The sequence below is a fragment of the Lonchura striata genome, chromosome 3 (assembly GCF_046129695.1).
Source record: "Lonchura striata isolate bLonStr1 chromosome 3, bLonStr1.mat, whole genome shotgun sequence".
NCBI classification, from domain to species: domain Eukaryota; kingdom Metazoa; phylum Chordata; class Aves; order Passeriformes; family Estrildidae; genus Lonchura; species Lonchura striata.
This window is the reverse complement of record NC_134605.1, coordinates 97555186-97572377: the sequence shown is the minus strand read 5'-3', so window position 1 is coordinate 97572377 and position 17192 is coordinate 97555186. Positions and strand designations below refer to the sequence as shown.

Genomic DNA, 17192 nt, shown 5'->3' with positions numbered 1-17192 from the left:
CACTTAGGATACATGACTGCCTATGTGAGAAGAGTGACTAGAAAATAGGGTTGAATAGAAGTCATATGCAGCACACTAGCTGGTGGGTCTTTTCCATCAAGCAAAACTCAAAATAGAGATTTCAGCAGAATCTCAATTTCAGCTTTAGGTCAGGGATGAGTTTGATTTCTAAATTAAGGGCTTCAGTCCCCCCTCCTACCAGACAGTTAATCAGGTACACTTAAGTCATCTGCCTTAAGAAATTAACTTAATCTCAATTTATTGACATGATGAAAAGCAGCTCTTTTAGAAATCAAAGGAAGGGACTTAAATGGGATTTAAAATTTGGTCTCAATCTTCTTGTCCTTCTTTATCAAAATAACTCTAATTAAAGTAATATAGGCTACTAGATGAAATCAGACAATTGCTATAGTACAGTTTTAGTATTGTAAGTATTTATAGATTTAAAAAGTATATAATACAGATTACATTTTCTCCTATATAGAGTCAAACACATCTGTTAGTACAATTGTATGTATTTTTTTAATATATGAAGTATGTTTCTATACTATACATTTATACACTAATATTTATAAAAGCATAAATCCATACAAAAAACTATATATTTTTGCTTATGTGGAAGAAGCCCACAGATGTCTGAAGTGTAGTCATTTGTAGAAAGGCTACTACACTGCACTTTGGAACTGGGACTGCCTGCCACTTCTTTTAAGTCAATATTTTTGACTTTGAGCCTTCCTCTGCAGCCACTGCTGTGGCTCATTGCACACAATCCCACAGCTATGGGCCGTACCCTCAGGGCAGCAGGGACTACCTCCCATGATCCAGGCTGGTGGCCAAGGGCATTCAGCAACAGTCCTATTTGCTACTCCTCTGTCAGAGCTAGAACTTGATGCCATTTTTCATTGTTCCTAGGCTTTTCCAAAGATCTTCAGAAGGATCATATGAAAGAAGCCTAATTGACCACTTTGCAACTGTTTTGTGTTGGTGCCACCAGTTTTTATTATGCAACTATATCACAGAAAAGATCATTTTAAAATCACTTTATAAAACAAATTAATTATTACATCCACCCACCAGGTAGATTTTACAATAACACAAACTGGCAGGAAGACTTAAAATCTCTCATTTATCAAACACAGTTAGTTATTGGCATCTATCACTGAAGTATCTTTCTCTCCAAGTCTTCATCTTCACAGAACTACCTGGTAAAGCAGAATCATTCTCTCTGATTGGTGTCAGTCACACTAACACAAGACTGATTTACATGGATGTTTAGGGATGGCGAACTTCAGAGTTTTGATGCCTGCCTTCCTTTGGTCCTTAAATCCTTTCAACCTGTCAAATGCCTACCTAAGTCTCCAGACTCATTGATAAATCTGATCCACAATCAACTGCACAAGTCCAGCAGATAGGTATCATCCCTTGAATTCCAGACAATCCCACTAAAGCCACATTCTTTATTCCAGCAGTATAACAGGCTGCTGTTTATAGGGATAACTCTTTTCAATACGTACGAAATTTCAACTTATAATGCAGAAAGTCATGACAGCACATTGTCTATTGTGAGCTCTTTAGACCTAGCCTTTAAGACTCTACACAGACTAACCACCAACTCCAACCTCTCCAGGCTTTTATCTTCAAGCTATTCCAAGGCTCAAGCCCAGAAGAAATAAAAGATAAAAGCTTTAGAACACTGTCAGGAACTTCAGTCTACAGGACAATAAAGCACATGGGAAACAAGCTTACTTTGAGTTGAAACAATTATTCCAGGGACTTCAGTCCACTCATGAGTAGCTACTATGTTTCTTTGCTTTACCTCCCTGACTGATAAAATCCTGTATTTTAAATATTTATATATGTATCAAATATACACAAGCACACGTGTATGTATATATGTATATAAATATATACATGTATAAAGATTACATTGAAACATTCCAATGCCAAAAAAAAAAAAATAAAGAATGTGTCTTCTCAATGATAAAAGGTATCTGAACAGTAACACTTACTGCAAAACAAAATAAATCTAGTGGATTGCTTCAGGGACAAATCACCTTTAGGGCGTGTTAAAAGAAGAAGAAAAAAAACCCACACCAATTTCTTTGCTAAATACATGGGTAAATTTTTTGTTTTCTAGAGAAATTAGAATATTTTATACGGCAACCACTCCTGCCAAACCTTAGACAATGTGGCTTGATTACTGCACAGACCATGAAAGATTCTAAAGATTGGAAAGCAAAGGACAGTTTCTAGATCTATGGATATGAGAATACTGCCTTATCAAATACATGGGTGGGTAGAAAGGAAAAGATATTATGGTGACAAACACAGAAAACAAGGGATTGTTAAAATTCCACCTTCAAAAGAATATTACAAATAGACATGCCATAAGCTGTCCATGCAGAAGGGCCCCAGAGAGCTAGATCCTTGCACATATTCCAAAAAATACAGCCACTGAATGCAACAGACCCAAATACTTTCCTGACCTTGCATTTGCCTATGTTTGGCACCAGCACTGGTGCCACTGTGGCTTCTTGTAGCACTGACAAACAGCAGCAACCTGAAATAAACTGGGTGAGGCTGTTATTCAGATCCTGTAGGCAAGGGTGAAAACATTTCAAAGCAAAAGAAAATCACTTAATTTCATCTGAAAGAAACTGCAAATGGGAAAGGCAAACGGACAGAAGGGAAAGAACAGGAAGATACAAAGGTAAGAAGAAAGAAATATAATAAGAAAAATGGTGTTATAAGACAATTGAAAACATAGGAAATACAGAAGAAATCTTGAGAAAATAGCTGAAATAGATCAACTTCCCAGCTCATCTCAGAAGAAGTGTATACAGAGTAAAATAATAATTGAAATGGAATCCCACTGCAATATGACCCAAACATTCAATATTCCCAAAAGATGACATGAACAAAAGGACAGGTGTGTAATTACTAACAACTAACTATATTGCTCAGAATTCATTTGTCTAATCAGTTTTTGCTATCCAAGAGATTATGAAAGCATTGGAGCAGCAGATGACCTCAGGCAAAAGCTGGGAAGCCCTTGCACCACACCATTTCCCAGTACTGGAGTCCTAGATCCTCTGCACATCTCAGAGCACTCTCAGCAGCTAGAGGCACAAGACTTAAGACAATTTCAAACAGCGAGGTCAAGATGATATGCATTTTAAAAGCATCCTCATCTCTTCTGGATGGGAAAACTCCATCTGACGTAATATGGGAGAAAAGCCTGGACACTGTAGAACTGTTTTTTCAACTGAATCTAAAACAGGTACAAATGCAACATGTTTTGGTCTGGAGTGAACAAACCTACCTGCCTCATTTTCTTGCTTTAAGAGTCATGAACCTATTAGAGACTTCCATAAACTTTACTGCAATGAACCAATACCCTGGGGCCAATACCAAAGCACCATCTGTGAATTACAGATAGACATAGGTATATAGGTACAGGTGTATAAAATATAATATACAAAATATATACAGAAGTGAGGGAGGTCACAGGTTAAATCACTAAAAGTCAAACTGTTAGAGTTAAGCACTGAGTATTTTAGAGAAATTCCTAGACCACTCACTCAAAAACAACTGCTTTGCTACGTCTTCCCTCCATCCCTTATATTTCCCAATGTTTTTATTTTCTCTTCTCCAACCTTTTTCCTCTCCACCCCCTTTCTTGTTTCCTCCTATTCTTTCTCTCCTTTCTGCTTACAAGAATTGATGAATTAATGCACTGTGGGTTGTCTCCACACTAGCAATAAATCAGTAAGGAGTGGTTTGAAGCTTTGACGTACAACAATGTTTTTCCTTCTCCAGAGCTAACTCTCTCAGAAAAGTAAGATCTATGTTTACACAAAGTCCAAATAACACCAAGCTTGAGCTCTGTAAGAGCTTTCTTCCTGGGGGTAAAGAGAAAAGCCTTAGAAGCTTCAAGCTAGAAACCACATTTAAAGCTATGCAAAGTTATTGTGAAACTGAAAATATGAGCAAGGGGTATAGAGCCCTAGTTCTGACTGAGGCATTTGGACCACCTCTCAAAAGGAAATCAAAACTGTTCTTTTACTTGCAACTAGGACAAAATGCATGCTTAAGGCATGCTGTAATTTCCATTTGTGCTTCACAAGTCTCAGATGAGGAACAGAGTACATGGGATTGAAAAACCTACCACAAACTTGCATCCTAACAGTGGAGGTCAGGTTTGAACAACAGCTCCTGCATTAGTTAGACAGCACATATCTAAGCACCATCCCTTCCTATGCTAAGCAGATAAGCTGCTGCCTGAAAGCAGCATTCTGAGTGGGGTGAAGTCTGGCTAACTTCCCTGTAGCTCTTTGCTCTTTTGACTCAGCAACAATCACCAAATTCCAGGTAGGTATTGGTAAGAGACAGCATCCTTCACAGCTCTCAGTGTGGACAAGTTCCTGGTCTCATGTCCCAGATCAACCCTTCAGAGAGTAGAGTGAAGGGTTCCCTTGCTCTGAAACATTATCTTCCACACACAGTATTAAGAGGGAGAAGAACCAAGAGAGCACATTTAATCAATAGGAATAGAAAAAATGTATTGCCAAACAAAGGAAAAGAGATTCTTCATACAGTTAACACTTCTTTATAGATATGTTTTGTGCACTCATTACAATCACATGGAAAAATACTTTTTCTAAAACTATTCCTAAAACCAGGAACTCTAATGAGAAGTCTCCCCCAGACCACCAGCTTGTGTCATACAATTTCACCCTGTGAATTAGAAGACACAGTCTACAAACTCATTCACCATGCTGGTGTGATACACAAGACTAAGCATAGAGAAAAATTTAGGATGGGATTTAGACTGCCCAAGATAGTTATGCCACTGCTGGCACCTAAAGAAGCAGATTTTCAGATATGTGCCTGTACTACTTATTTAGAGAGAGGAAAGAAAGTGAGAGGAAGAAATTCAGAGAGAGGAAGACTGTTTCTAACACCAGGCACCTCAGCCAAAGGAAAAAAGCCCACCCAAACAGGAAAAAACCAAACCACCACACATGTTTCTTGGAATTCTGTTCCCTAATAATAAACCAAATGGCTTGAGCTATGCAGTGGGATGAATTATATCAGTACATTTCTCCCCCCACCAAACACTGATAAAACTGATACAGCCTGCTCAGTACATCCTGCAGACAGCATCTAATCTGATCAACACTAGCTGCTACTGTTTTTCTTACTAGTAGTCCTAAATTTAAAAATAGATAAGGGAATATTTGTATCATTACTTGTATCATCTGATGCTTTACATGATAAAAATTACAACTATCTCAGCTAGGACATTTTACAACAAATCTCTGGTGTCAAAAACTTGATGACTCTGAATTCAAATCTCTTTTTGTACAGTTCAAATACAATTGATTATTCCCCAGCGTCCCCCTAGGAGTTCTGTCTTTTTATCTCCTATTGTTCTAATTTCCTCCTGCTTGAAGGAGCCTGCCCTCTTCCCATCATATCATCTGTAGCACAATCCAGTTTCTCACTCTCACTGTCCTACTAGGCAACTGGCTGCTCCTTTCTTCTTTGGCAAAGAGGCATTTTGCCTCTAAGTACAGTGCTACAAAATTTAATTATATTTAGGTCTAAGTTAATATCTCAGCCATGCTAGCTTGATTAATAAAGTGGTGCTTGTTTCCAAGTTTCATCTCACACATCCAGAATTCCACGTTCCAACTTATGTCTCCATGTCTTTGTATGACAGCCAGCACATGCCTGTGCACAGACATGTCACTCACACAGGCCACAGAACTTAAAGACGGATGTTTAATACACAATAGCACTTGGATTAGGGACAGATGCTTAGATTCTCTCTCTTCTAAGTGATGGTCAAGTCATTTAGCACAGGCCTTGCAAAACCTTCAACAAACACAATCAAGGAAAAGTTCTTAGGCCAGTGTCAATCACCAAATTTGCATGTACAAAAAAAAAAAGAATCCGATGATTAGAACGTCACCTGAGTTATAAAGAAGAACTGATAACCTCTTCTGTCCCAAACCTACTGCACAGCTGAACAGCTCACGTAGCTTAGTCACACAGACACTTCAGATAGCACCTACCACACCACATGGGCTGAGCAGAGGATGTGGGGATGAGTAGTGCATTAGCTGCTTGAGTACAAGTTTTCCTGCACTTCTCCTTCTGCAGAGAATCAGTATGTAACCGTATTCTATATATATATAATATATATAGAATATATTATTCTATATACTATCATATAATATGTTAGCCTCAACATCAGCCCCAGCTCTAATCCTGCACAGTAATATTACTGTTGCACAGTAATGCTTCCAGCTTTGTTGCTGTTTTTTCCTCCCTCCCCATGTTAAAACAACATTTGCAGTGCAACACACATATAAAACCCTCGTTTACTGCAGAAAGCAGCAGCACGTGGCAAAGACCGTGCCTAACACTTCTGCAACCACACAGGCAGAGATACCAAAACCAACAGCTGAAGTATTGTGAGGGCAAGTAGAGATAACTGGAAGCATAACAGGGAAGAAAAAAGGAGTACAGATTCACCATAGTGATGGTAATTCTCTCTTCAGGGCTCCCCTTGTCAAGGCAACAAATATATTAATTTACAGACCTCTTGATTTTGGGAACACATGCAGAAAAATTCTATTGGGATTTCCTGTGTACCATTTTCTACACTTGAGGACAGCTCAAAAGTCAATAGGTGTTGATCTCTGGTTTTTACTTCTAGCTTACATTAAGTTTTCTCCTTTTACTCATGAATAATTGTAGCCAATTAAGATTAAAAATTAAATTCTGGCACTTGAACTATAGTTTCCTTCCACATTTACAACAAAATATTAAGAACAAGCTTCTGGAAGTTCTACAGTGGCAAATCACTTTCTGTACCAAATAATTCATTTAGTAAAGACAAGAGGCAGCAGAGAGAAACTGATGCACTTACAGTGGCAAATCACTTTCTGTACCAAATAATTCATTTAGTAAAGACAAGAGGCAGCAGAGAGAAACTGATGCACTGAAGGTTCTGCCTGAATATGAGGAAGAACTTCCTTACTGTGGAGGTAACTGCACAGGAACAGGTTTCCCAGAGAGGTTGTGGAGCCTTCCTTACTGGAGAAATTCGGTAACTGTCTGAACACAAACCCATGGCATATGCTGCAGGATGACCCTGCTTGAGCAGAGGTTGGACTGGGTGATCTGCTGCGGTCCCTTCCAACCTGACCCACTCTGTGACTCTGACTTTTGGGATTTTTAACCTTTATTATTATGGAAGAGATTTGGCTCTTGAGTTACACAAAGAGGAGATGTCAAAAGTTATTCAATGAATATACCAATAAAATAAGCCATCAAAAATTATTTAAATAAAGCTTTTCTAACATGGAGTTAGTGAAATCAATTTGAATTGCAAAAAAAATATAAATAAAGGATACTACCTCACTGTAGCATAGCACTACACAGCATGAAGAGAAAGCTGAAGGTACTTAAGTCAATCCCTTACATCTTCTACATATACTCATAATTCATCCTGTTAAGGAGGAAACACCTCAGGTACCAATGGTGCAGGCACTAATACCTAGTGCACCAGAGTACTTAACTCTGCTGTAGATTCAGTATGCAGTGAATGTGACAGCTCCTCAAGAGAGAAATTGCCTGCTACCATTTTGCATCATCTTCTAGCACTTCTAGACCATATCAACCCCTTCCCCAAAAGAACACATATTTTGCAATTGATAGTCCTGCTGTACAGGATACACTCCATGCTGAACATCCACTGGAGCACTTTTGGGTTTTGTATCTGTACAAACCACCTGCATCCTGCTCAAGCTGTAACTTTTACGCACTTGTGCACATGGGCAGGAACACAGCCCCCACTGCACATCTTGTGGGTCATAGTGCTGACCTGCTTACCAGCAGAAAGCATGCTGAGCACAGGGATGGAAAACATCTACTTTTCAGTTTCCCAGCAGAGAAACTGGTTTGCTGCATAAAGCGACTGAATTTTGCATAGACTTATTCTGGCAAGGAGAACAGTGTTTTTAGGGCAGCTTAAGCTTGTGGCTATTATTCTAGGGATTTATAAAGAAAAGCTTTAAAAACAAAGTCAAACAAAGCTTTTTCAGTGAGTCATGATGGTTTTTAGAAGAAGTGAAAATTATCAGAATTAAGTGATTTTATTCCCTAAAGAAGAAAATCAAATAAAGCAGTGATACTACTATTTAAAGCATTTACATATACAATATTTTCCCTAAGCCACTTCATAAAATGAGCTCCTTCCACATGTAAAAATTATTAGTCTATCATCCATTACCAAAAAGGTAACTAAAAAAAAGGTAACTAAAACTTGTCCCATAAAACAATATCCAGGAAAAGGCTAAGAGTTCTTTGAAAACATGCTTCTCCTTATGTATAATAACTATGTCAAGCTTTTTATCTTGGATATCAATTATGTCTGAAAAAACCTTTTCAGGACCTTGACATATATTCATGAGTACTCAGAACAGTCCTAAACAGTTTATTAACAGAAATCAACTGCAAATTGCTCTGTGGGGAGAAGATTTTCTTATGTTTGCATGGTGCACACTGCAGTAGGTCAGAGGTTACAGAAGTTTACATCAATACAAGCAAGCTGTAAGACAATTCAACTAATATCAATAGCCTTGGTACTAAATTCTCTGCCTCAGGAAACATGAGTAGCTGAATTTAGCAAGCAACCATTTTCTGCAGAGCCATTTGGGCATCAGGAAGTATTCTGAAGCAGTATTTGCCTGAGCAGTTAGTTCTGATTCCTGTAGCTTCCATTCCTTTGTATGCAGCCCCAAAAAAAGTAGACCTGTCAAGTCAACATTGAAATAAGTAATAAAGAAAAAAAAAAAAAGCTTTTTTTCTTGAAAAAGTTATGACTAAAAAACTGAATTTAAAAATGGTAGGTAAAGATACTCTACACTTCCCAGAGGTCAAGTGTACATTTCAGATAGTAGGAAACTTTCCAAGTTCAACTCATGCTTTCCCAAACCAAACAAGACACAAACCACAGAAGCCTGCCCTTTTCCCAGCTGCTAGAAAGATCACAGATGAGGTGGTTGGGACCACAATGAACAAAGTAACATGGCACACACACCACCACCCACCTCTTCAAACATACCTCACTATTTAAAGGGAATCCGCTGTACTAAAAAAAGAAAAAATATTTTTAAAAATTCTTTAGTTGTTATTTTTTCCTATTTACTTTAATGGTCAAAGTGTTTTATGTTCGGGACATTGTGAAAAAACAGCCAGAAGTCTGACATACTGCTTTAAAATAGACATTTAGAAAGGAATTGCTGAAGGGGTTCTAAACCAAACAGCAAGGATTACAACCCACTATTTAAAATGAAGTTTTGTGGTTGGTTTTTAGATATTCCTAGTAACAAATTCAATCTGATTGCTCTATCTTGGCTGAAGTTATTGCACCTAGCAATCTAGGAGGCCAATTGTGAGAACCCCAGCCTTGCTTTGGGGCCTCATGTGGTGGTGAAATTCCTCCTCCAACTCGTGCTTCCAAAGAAAAACTCCACAGGCTTAGCTGTTCGGTCTCAAGGCAGTTTATTGCTAGTTATCTAACAGATTATGTTCTTGGACTGCGGCTATTTGATCAGCGGCCTGGGTAGAGGCACACACACACCCTGACATCCTCTCTATCTGCTGTCTTCTTCGTCTCCCCCCGTCCAGGGCTGCTGCTATCTTTTATAAGATATATTACATATAACATGTTTACAATTATTCCCCAATACCTACTACCTACGTTGCCAAGTGTTTTTCTACTCTAAACCAATCTGTGAGTGCCAACATCACCAAGAACATGGAGGTAAGGAAGAAGGAGGAAGAACAGGATCAGCCCACTTTCCTCCATCTTAGAACTTCTGACCCCCATGTACAAAGTGAAAACCCCCCTGTACAAGTGTTAAAACCCCCCTGTACAGTACTAAAAAAATTTCCCCTCTACTTTTTAACTACTTTTACTATACTATCTAACCTTTTGTGACTGCTCGTTCCACCTCCAAAGTTGGTAATTCATTCCATGGCTCAAACTCAAAATCACAGCTGTTTTTCAGTTGTCTGCCAGGGTCTAGAATGCTTCTGACCAAGGCCTGGAACCTCTAAAAATGTCTGAGAGACATTTTGAGTTCCCACAGCCAATAATAGAAATTTCATTTTAAATATGGCTATTAATGTTCCTAAATATAGTCTACCACATGACTGACCTGTGTAACAGGCCTTAAGTCATTCTCTGGGGTTTTTTTCTTGACCAAAGACAGTACATGATTGACTAGGACTTAAAAGTTTAACATGTTATTGGGATTAAATAGTTTGTCAATATTACAGCTACACAAAAAAAAAAAAAAACTTTCAGGAAGGAACTAAACCTGGAACATGGTGCATGTTTAATGGCAAGAGCCGACCACCAAATAACTGTTCTTTAAACAGAACAACTGTTTAACCATCAAAGGTATCCCACATTTCTTTTCTGAAATCTTTGGGTAAAGCCTACATTGTGTCCTAACAGAGCATTTTGTCCTAGTTAATTGGCAAAGGCAGCCCTTGAGTTTCTTTCTAGCAGGAAACTAATTAAAATAGATTCAAAAGCAAAGCAGTGCTTATGAAGGGAGAGGAGTACAGGAGCTGCTGTTGCTTTTCCAAAGGAGTTGGAACAAGCCAGTCCTTTAAAAGCAGGAGATGCAAAGCAGTGCATCTCCTTTAGATTGGTGAGCATAGATGGGAGCAAGAGCATCACAACTTGAACCAAGGTGCTCGGTGGCCTTCAGAACTCACTAAGCTGGGAAAGGCTAGAGCAGGGCAGTGTAGGAAGACCCTATAGTGCAACAGAATAATTTCAGGGGTTTTTTCAGCCACACCAAAGTGTTCTAGATGGAGAATAGGGAGGATTTAGCATCAGACATAGCAGACCAGCTGTAAGCCAAGGCAGTGCTACATAAACTCTGAAGTCTAATAGCTGAAGTCATGCAGTTGAGTTAATGGGGAGCTTGGGAATATGACTCACAAAACAACTAGGTCAGTAACTACCAGCACATTCATAATCTATTTGTACTTGAAAAGAACAAAAAAACCCCAAACCCCACTAAAGAAGGCCCATGGGAAATGGTGAAAATGAGAAGGATACATAGACCAGGAATCATCCAAATATTAGATTTAAAAACAAAGCAAAAGCTGACCACATGCAGCCTATAACCATGTGGTTGTCAGAAATTAATAAAAGTAACCAACCATTTGTAAAAATAGCTAATAAATATTTTAAAAACATAAAAACAAATTTAATCACTATAAAAGGAACGAATTAAGGACACAGATAAATGGCACTAGAGCGAGAATTCAGAGTGCTGGGCAGAGACCTCTTCATGCTGGTGCTGAACAGCAATACAGGCTCTCATACTTGGGCACAACATTTTAATACTGAGCAACAAACCGGACTTCTAACCATAGATCTGGATCACCTGAGCTGACTTGAAGAGGATGCTACAATACCTGCTAGTGACCTGAAATAACCAGGAAGTCTGGGCTCTTACAAAGACAGCAGTGGTCAGAGAATTAGCAGATGGAAAAAGCAGGCAAAGTGGTATGTAGTGCATAAGACAATATAATTATACTGTGACAGACCGTTTGTGCTCTCTCCTGCCTTCCCTACTAACACTCAAAATGAAATGTTTTCTTCTGTGGAGACTGGTTTTGCTGTTTGGTTAAATAAAGCAGTGTTGAAAAGTAGCTGTTGGGTTTGGAACAAAAAGCACTGAGGTTTGAGAGGGCTCCCAAGTGCTTGGAGAAGTTCTTTCCATATGCCCTGAGATAATCAGCTTGCTTGTGCAGCTCAGCTTATGCCTGACAGACCAGGCACCAATCTGCTTCCTCCCCAGCCCTGAACTCAAGGCCTAACAGAAATGGCAACTAGCACCCCAATTTATAACAGAGACATTAAAAGGACTACTGAATAATATGGCAAGCTGTAAATCAGCCTTTTACCTCTATGACAGAAAAGGAAAGGGATGAAGTGGGCAGTTTCCCTCTGAGATCCAGATCCCCCTAGTAGTTTCCTTCCCATTGGCAGTTCTTATTCTGAAGTGTTATTTCAAGCCAACCAGCAAATTTTATAGAAAAGTGAAATTGGATTGAGACGTGCAAAACACAAGCCACAAGAAAGCAGGAAGAGCTGAATTTGTAACTGTTAGGGATGGAGGAAGATTTAGTAATACTGAGATGAGGGAACACAGAAAGAGCTATCAATCCTTACTAGGATCAATACCTTACCAGGAGAATGGAAAACTGATCAGAGAAAATTAGAGGCTCCACTGTAATGTCTGAATCTAGGGACAAGAAAATATCTCAAGTACTGCTGTAAAGGAGTTGTGTACATTGCATTAAAAAAAATAGAAAAAGTGGAAGAAAGCTTGTGATATCTTAGGAACTGACTGTTATGCAACAATGAGATTCTTTTGCACAAGACAAATTGTTGCAAGATGTGCAGTGGTTACTTAACTTTATAAAGGTCAAAATACACAACAGTAGACAAGTGTCTTGACTTGTACCTCTTTACCTGCTTTATACATTGCCAGTACATTCCAGCACATTTAATCCTTTGTATATTTGCAGTAGTCAATGTCCTCTATTTCCTTTCTTACATACTGAGCTGGAGAAAATTAACCATTCCTAACACCACCCAACACTAACTCTTGCAATCCCCTCTTAACAGAAAGGTGATCAATTTTACAGAACCTAGAACAAACTACAAAAAGCCAATGTCACATATACATAGCATCTGTATAAAAAGTAAACATTCACAGCCAGACTTCATTCTACAAAATTCAGAAGAGGTGAAAAATAACTCCTGATCAGGGTTTGGTATATGGTATGACCCCAAAATGTTCCTATGTTAGAAGCTAATACTGGTTTTAAAAAAAAAACAACTGTTGCAACAACAATTACAAAAATATAGGAAAAAACCTTCCAACATTTGAAACAGAGCCTCAGAAATTCAATCTATGGCTATTTGTTTCTATAGGATGCTAAGTTCTTCTGCAGCACCAGAGAGGCATTTAAAACTAAGAATTAAAAGCAATGAAGGCTGAGAAGGTCATGCCTGGTCAGAAACACCTCCATGTTGATCTGAGCTAGCCACAGACCCAAACACATAAACAACCAGGTAAACAAAGAAACACAGATGGCTTAAGAATGAGCAGAGAATTTACTTCTAAAACTTTTGCATACTGATAAATATTTCCCACCTTCAAATCCTTCTTTTTTAGTGAGGAAGATGTTTTGTGACTAAGACAAATACATCTAGTTTTTCATCTTGTTTCATTAAATATTATTAAAAATAAATTTTACTTTGTGGCTGACATCACAGAATGAGTTTGTCACCTCCAAACTGTAATTTTTTCTTTATGTCACAGGCTGAAAAAAAGTTTTGACATTTGTAGACAGATATTTACATCTTTATCAAATTTTATTTTAGTTACCAGTTTCCTATTTTGGACTGAGCCAAGTTGTTTCTTTGGCTACTGCTATAAGACATAATTATTACTGTATCACTAGATCTTGATCACATACTTGTCACTAAATTATGGTACAAAGATTCAGTTTATATAGGTCTCAACTGCCATTAAGGTTACGGACAGCTACTTAGAAAACTTCTTTATCTGAAACAAAGCCAAAATATTTTGATTGTTTCCTTCCACAGTGAAATGAAACATTAGAACTATTTTAAGGTTATAAACAATGGGACAGAAATTATCAACTCTAACAGAAAATCTGACTGTATCAAGCCAACACTAGATCATTAGAGAAGAATTTTGCATTTTACTGGCAAACTCTGACTTTCCCCATCTGCTCCATTCTCTCCCTACTAATGAGCAGGAGCAAGCTATGAAAGCATGTCTAAAGATGACAAGAGCACAAGCCTTTTCAGATGCTTAGGAATGATCAATGAGCTATCCCCCTATGTTCACTATCACACAGACAGGAGTGGCAGGATCTTGCCTGCCAGACGAGGAAAATCAGAGGGCAATGCTTCTCTGCTTTGTATTAATCATCTGAGCTATCTATGGCATGTTCTTGTTCTTTACACAAATACCTCATGATCATCTGTATGCCACAAATATTTTCCAATAGAGATCTCTGCCAGGACATGCTCCATTTCAGTAATCCCTTAGAGCCATTTCAGTGAAGCAGGGTTGGAAGGCAGCAGAAAGATTCAAGAACTCAAGGCACATTTTAACTGTGTATGTTCACAAGATGTCAGAGCTGCTCTCACACTGACTGAAGGACAGGAAAGACCATAGACACTCACAGTTGTTTGACTTTTACCAGAACATATCACACTCAACTTAGGTTTCCTCTTGTTTGAGAGAATGAAAAAAAGACTGGGTAGTCATGCATGCTTTTCCAGGACAATGGACACAGCTCCCAAGAGTACGTTAAACATGGTTTTTCCCCTCATGTTTGAGAAAATGGGATATGGTGCCTGGAGAAGTTTGAGGATCTTTAGAGGCACCTCAGCAGAAAACCAAACAAACAGCAAAGGTGAGAACAGAACAAGCTGCACTGCTGAAAGAACACAGTGGTGGATACGTGCAGAGGCAGACCACTATGCCTGAAGGCACAGGACTCCAGAACAGGGATGGAGAGCTGAAGGAAGGGAGAGAGAGGCTGAGGGACCTTGGCTCATTTAGCTTCCCACAAGGAGATCAAGAAGAGGTATGGTCACTCCTTGAATACCCAAGATGCAGGGTGAAGTACATCACTAAGTGGGGAGAGGAACTATTTCAAGAAATCGTTGACCCCAAGGACAGACATGTATAAACTTGCCATTTCCCACTTATAAGGATTTTCTTCAAGTTTCTAAGTATCAGGAATGAATGATGTTTCTAGCATAATTTCCTAAAAGTAGGAAAAATGCTGATTACTTGGAAGATGAAAGTTTATAAAAGGAATTAACTATAGCACTGTGAAGGACACAAAAAAAAGTATTTCTGCTTCTTTGCATTTAAATTTTAAACCAACTAGCTAAATTAAAGACAAAAGCAATATAACTGTAGATTTTTTTTTTTTAACCTCAACTTTTTTTTTTAAGCAAGGGATATGAAAGACAGTATCAGACATTTTGGTTTCAAAATATGTTATCTCTCTTCTTTCCCCCTCCCACTGAGATTTTCTGCTTCTAAAAAAGACATGAAAATACAGACCTTTACACTTAGTACTAAAAAATGGAACAGAAAAAAAAAACAGATGAGAAATACGTAAACTAGTTATATAATTAAGAAATACCTTTTATATTAAGATATGTTACTCAAGCAGAGCATACAGATTTTACATTAAATCTTTAATACTTAAATATAAGCCAATGAGGGCATGATTATGTTTTCACAGGAGGTGTTTCCTGTAGTCAAAATGAGTCAAGTAAGAGCACCATTACACTGTGATAACTAAGCCAAGAACATGAATTTCAAAGAAAAGGAGGGAAAAAAATTGTACAATCTTGCTAGTAAGTGTATGACTTTTTAGTACTATTTTCAGAGAATGTGTGCAAAAGCAGCATTGCTTAGAAAAATGGAAAGCTACCAACAGCAAGTCACAAGCTCAAGCAAATAAAAATCTAAAAAAGTCATTATTTCTGCATATAGCCATATATTAGAGCAAGCATAAAGCTACATTTGCAGCTGTAGTGATAGTCACAGAATGACCTTTCCCAAACCACAGAGAAACAGATAGGTTTTAATTTTTTTAATACAAGTTCTGCTGCCTTCTAAAAGATCTGAAACTAAATATATCAATATATATATCAATAGTTTGCTATGGAGTACATATAGACCTGTAGCTATCTCAAAAAGGAAATCACTATTATCTCTCTCCTTTATTTAGAATATGAAATATGTGAGACATATGGAGTACACAGGAAATGGAACTATTAAATCAAAAACCATATATGAAAGCACAAGAGGATCTGTTATAGAGATGAAGATATATTTTATGTAAGTGTATATATAGATACATATATATATTGAGATTTAAAAATTAAAGCCTAGTGAGCCCATTTTAAGTGGTACCATTAAACTGAGCTTTGAAGATTGCTATCAAATAAGTCTCTGTGACTTGGCTTTTGCTAGGAAGCTAATTAGAATGCAGATTTGGTTGCTTTCCTACATTTCTTTGGTAAATGAACCAACATTTTTCATGGTAGAGCTCCATAATTAAAAGTAAACTTTTACAGATTCCCTCCTCTTATACTACCCCAGGCTACGTGGCTTCCACTTTTATGGGGAACCACAAGAGCAATTCCAAAGACTGCAAAACCCATCTCTCAGGTGTATTTTTCCCCCTCTCACTTCTGTTGGCATGAGTCCTATGAAAGCATGGCTGCATTGAAAATTGCATCTGTCTGGGCCCCAGCCAAGTGTTATCAAGACAGCCAAGGCAAACACCTACCAGAACAATCTCTCCTTTGTCAGTCACAGGGATCCCATGAGAAAGCACCAACCAGTCTATGATTTTGGTAGTCTTAGACAAGCCTGAAAGACAAAAGATAAGGATCACACTTTATTTCAACTGACCATATAAAACCAGAACTGAGAGTTCTATTTTGCCAAGTAGCTTTTAAAATTGTGTGACAGCACAGTGTTAGCAGACTAAACTTTGTGGTGGACTTGGCAGTGCTGCGCTAAAAGTTGGACCTAATGATCTTTGAGGTCTTTTTCAACTAAACAATTGTATAATTCTATGAATTCAGAAAACAGCAACTGGCAGAAGTCCTACTTTCACTGCAAGCTATTCCTCATTTTTCAGATTTATCCAATAGTGCTTTTTCTCAGAAATAAACCATCAGTTTAGTTCCTTTCCAACAAATACTCATAAAACATTTACTCAAACTAAACATGTAGATTTTAAAACCTGTCTTTTGTTATCAAATGCAGCTTGGAATAAGTTTATAGCCAAATACACAAAATTATGATCTTCCTTTCCTTATTCAACTTAAGTTTTAAACAATATGTTAGTTAAAAATATTTGTATTTACTGAAGCATGCCTTAACATTTAAAACTCCTAAAAGTATTTAATTCCTGCAACATTCTCATCCTTCTGATTTCCATTTAGAGGGAGATGTGATATGGGAAAAATATCATCCATACTTCTAGAAAAAACAGAGTAATTACTG

The 17192-nt window shown here is 37.9% G+C and overlaps 1 protein-coding gene across 2 annotated transcripts in view; it reads right to left on the bottom strand.

The window, feature by feature from the left end:
- The window catches only part of RNF144A (ring finger protein 144A), a 62761-nt gene that overhangs the window by 31629 nt on the left and 13940 nt on the right, over nt 1–17192 (bottom strand). Inside the window, exon 2 of one of the 2 annotated variants that reach the window (XM_077782415.1) lies at nt 16468–16550. The exons of the other annotated variant lie outside the window; for it this stretch is intronic. The gene's annotated coding sequence lies outside the window, so the exon portion shown is untranslated. The remainder of the gene's footprint in view (nt 1–16467; nt 16551–17192) is intronic. 2 annotated transcript variants of the gene reach the window in all.